This window comes from Rosa rugosa, chromosome 2 (genome assembly GCF_958449725.1).
Source record: "Rosa rugosa chromosome 2, drRosRugo1.1, whole genome shotgun sequence".
NCBI lineage: Eukaryota > Viridiplantae > Streptophyta > Magnoliopsida > Rosales > Rosaceae > Rosa > Rosa rugosa.
The window spans coordinates 37,408,776-37,412,442 of NC_084821.1; the positions used below are offsets into that span (position 1 = coordinate 37,408,776).

Sequence of the window (3,667 nt, forward strand, 5' to 3'; positions counted from 1 at the left end):
TGTCATCTTTTCCTAAAAAAAAAAGGAAAAAAAAGGAAAGAAAAAAGAACTGGACCAAAGAGTTACATGATTTGAGGGTTTGTGGGATGAATTGGTTTGATGGGTCTTAGGATGATGGGCTTTGTTTTCTTCTTATAGTAACAATATTGCTCAAATAAGCTGGTAATAGTAGTAATTTTCTATTCAGTTTATGGTCTTCTTATATTTTTTAGTTTTTTTTTTATTGCATGATCTTCCTGAATTTTAGGTATTTAATTATTGTCTTAGTCTAGTACATCTAATCATATACTCATGCAACTATTTTGTAAGTTTATCACTGTTACTATAATAACCATAGAGCAAGAGGTTATATTCTCTTTCTCTTTTGAATACATAGTTTAGACAATAGGGAAAACGTGTGGAACTTAACATGAATAGAATTCCATTATTGCGAAGAATACTACTACTATGCAAGATCTTAGCTTTATCATTTGTGTTATTATGTAGTAGTGCAAGTTTTGCAAATCATTATATTCAGTATACTGAAGAAAGGTTGATGAGATGTGGATTTTCAGCTACCTCATTTTCTTATGTTTAGACTTTAAAATTGACATGAGAACTTTAAAATTCACACAACATGTTGATTTAGTATAGGTCTTACTTTTATTCTCACATACACAATTTCTGAAAGTTCTATTACAGCTACGAACCATTGGTACGTATCATATTTTTGATTGGCATCCAGTGTTCTACATTTTATCTTGTTAAGAGAAACTATTTAAGCTGTATATGTAGAAGAGCTCTAAAATTATTTGATGATGTTGATGATTGCGCGTTAATAATGTTGATGCTTGTTTGCTCACATAGAAAGACTTATCTTAAGGCTATCTTATCAAATTACTATATATGAGTTTTGAGTGCCATGTGTTGCATAGTAAGTCTACAAAATTCTGACAGGCTTTATTCCCACATAGCATCCCTTATCCTCATCTTCAAATTTCAATAAATTGTGTAATTTAGGATGCATCTTCACCATCTCAACTACTTTCTATTCAATTATCTATTTGTTCAAATTAATAATTTGGTATCAAACTTCTCAAATAGATACCACTAATTGGTAGAAGCGCAGACGAAAAATGACCGAAGATGATGAACTAATATTTTGGTATCAATCTCTTTACACCTATAATTCTTTACAACTCCTTTAAAAAAAATAAATAAATAATTCTTTACAACTATCATCCGATCTTTCAACTGGAAGATTGCTATTGTAAAACTCAATATATATTTTTTTGGACGCGCTTGCAAAGCAATTCTTTTAATTAATTCTTCCATTTTCTTTTATCTTTGGAGATGACTATGTAAGCATCATAAAGCCTTTCATCTTAATTGATTGACCAATTTTCCTTTCTCTTCGAAGAACCAGATATTTTGTTTGAAAAAGTAAAACTAAGAAATGAAAAATTGCACAACTGAATATGATAGCTTATTTGCAGGAAATTTAAGAAGAAAACTTTGGGAGGAAGTAGGGATTGTTGAAGACTAGAAGAAATGAAGTGGGAGTATATAAAAATGTTTTGAGTTATTCCCAAAAAAAAAAAAATATCGTTATAATGTAAAAAGGCTATTGTGCTAAAAAAAAAGAAAAGGAACAACGGTTAGCTCCAACAAATACAATTAAAGCTAAGCAGTTAATGGCTGACTCATGACCAAACTTTGAAAAGAAAAGATTTTTCAGCTTCAAATTTTTGTCATTATTGCCCATGGGGGCCCATATTTGTGTGTGGTTTGAAAATGAAGCCATTGGTTTTGATGTTCTAATAATGAAACATTATTCAATAATTTAACAATTAGAAATGGGGGAGTGCTAGGCTCACACTCACTTCTCAGCTTGCCACGTGTGTGGAGGAGAGCTGATAGAAATTTGATATTTTTATTTCCTTTCTTACCCTCTTCAAATTAAAAAAAAATAATATTAAAAGCTCTTCATCTTCTCTCTCATTCAGTGACAACCCTGTTATCTGCCTCCTCAACCCACCAAATCGTAATCACAAGAAGATTCGCCCTCACTTTCTTACTTGACGGTGGCACCATCGGTGCTCCTCTCTTGTCGTCCAAAATCCCCGGCGGCAAAACGTTGTCAATAAACGACTGCAACAGATTGGCCGTTTCGTGTTTGGGTTGACCTAAAACCAAAGACTCGACTATGAAGATAGTGGCAGCGAAGGCCAAGAGATTTGACTACATATTTGATTCAACTTTCAAAAAAAAAAAAAAAAATCCAATCACAAACTCAACACTAACCCGAGAAGCAATTCACCCACCACTTACATACACATGAACAGTTGAAGGTCATGTTAGTACTCTTTTAGCGCCGACCAAGAAGCCCAAACGGAAACCCATTTTAGCTCCGATCTCCGACCAAGAATCCCCTATATGCAACCAAATCAACCAATCTAATGTGAGCCTAGCACTCTTTTTTATTCTCTCTCACCCCAGCACCTTCCCCCCAACCGTCTCCTTGCCGCCTTCGCCAAAAACGCCGTCGACGCCAACCACAACCAAGAGTCCTCCGCCGCCGAATTCGCCTATGAGCACCCCGTTGATGTCGTCTCTGGGATTAGATACTGGGATTATAGTTGGAATTGCTATTGGGGCTGTGGAGACCCAAAAATTGAAAATACAAATCAACGAAATTAAGAGGAGAAAGGTAGAAGATAGAGTGAGTGATGGGTGAGTGGGTAAAGAAAAGAAATGAAGTGGTGGCCGTGTTAGTACCTGAGAGAAAGAAAAGAGGATAAGGGAATAGAAAAAATGGGTTGGTCGTGATCTGTACCTAAGAGGAAGAAGAAAAAAAAAATGAAGTGCATAAGGCTAGCTGCATTTTTGCTCGAAGAAGAAGAGATGAGTCTGGCTATTATTTATCTCTGCCACCGCCATCTACTGGCCTTAAAGTTATAAGCTTTGCTTGAATTTTCAGATTTTTCGATCTAGAATTGTTTATCTTTTCCGGGTTTAAGTTCTATATTCAGATTGGATTTGGGTTGCACCTAGAGTTTTTTTTTTATTTTTAATTTTTAATTTAAAGAGGGGTAAGAAGGGAAATATAAAAGACCAAATTTTTATGAGTTATTCTGCTCACACGTGGCAAGTTAAGAGTGAGTGTGGCTCACACAAACACCCTGAGTGTGAGCCTAGCACTCCCTAAATAAATGAGCTCTAGCAAAAAAATGACTTAATACCATATTGGAGAAGACCATAGTTAAGATGGAATTAAGCGACATGATTTTTAGTCATGCTTTGTTCTTCAAAAAAAACAAAAAAACAATGAAACGAGTTAAAACTAAAATTAAAGCGTGGGGTGTAAGACTGGATCGGAGGGTTTTAGGATTTGGTTTCTTTTGAATAATAAATTGGTTTGATGGGCTTTGGTTTTTTTGGGTGGTAGCATTTTGGGTTCTACAGATGTCCTGAAGAATGTGGGAGTAATAGTACTAATATTCACTCAGTCATTTGGTGGAGCACTTGGTGGGCACTTGGCAGCCATTGAAGCTTGGCTTAGTTAGACTTATTTCTTTTTTTTTATGGATTCGGATTCTGTACTAGGAAAAAGAAGTGTTGGAATCTTCCTTTGTTAATCAATTTATGGGTTTCTATTTTTATATGTACTAGGCATCGACCCTGGGCG

At 35.0% G+C, this 3,667-nt stretch overlaps 1 long non-coding RNA gene across 1 annotated transcript; it reads right to left on the reverse strand.

Moving 5' to 3' along the window:
* Positions 1-1,893: 1,893 nt before the first annotated feature.
* On the reverse strand, positions 1,894-3,102 carry LOC133732750 (uncharacterized). The gene is made up of 2 exons (XR_009857305.1): positions 2,284-3,102; positions 1,894-2,165 (listed from the first exon to the last, which is right to left on the reverse strand). It is a non-coding gene; the product is annotated as an uncharacterized LOC133732750 (long non-coding RNA).
* Between the last annotated feature and the right edge of the window lie 565 nt (positions 3,103-3,667).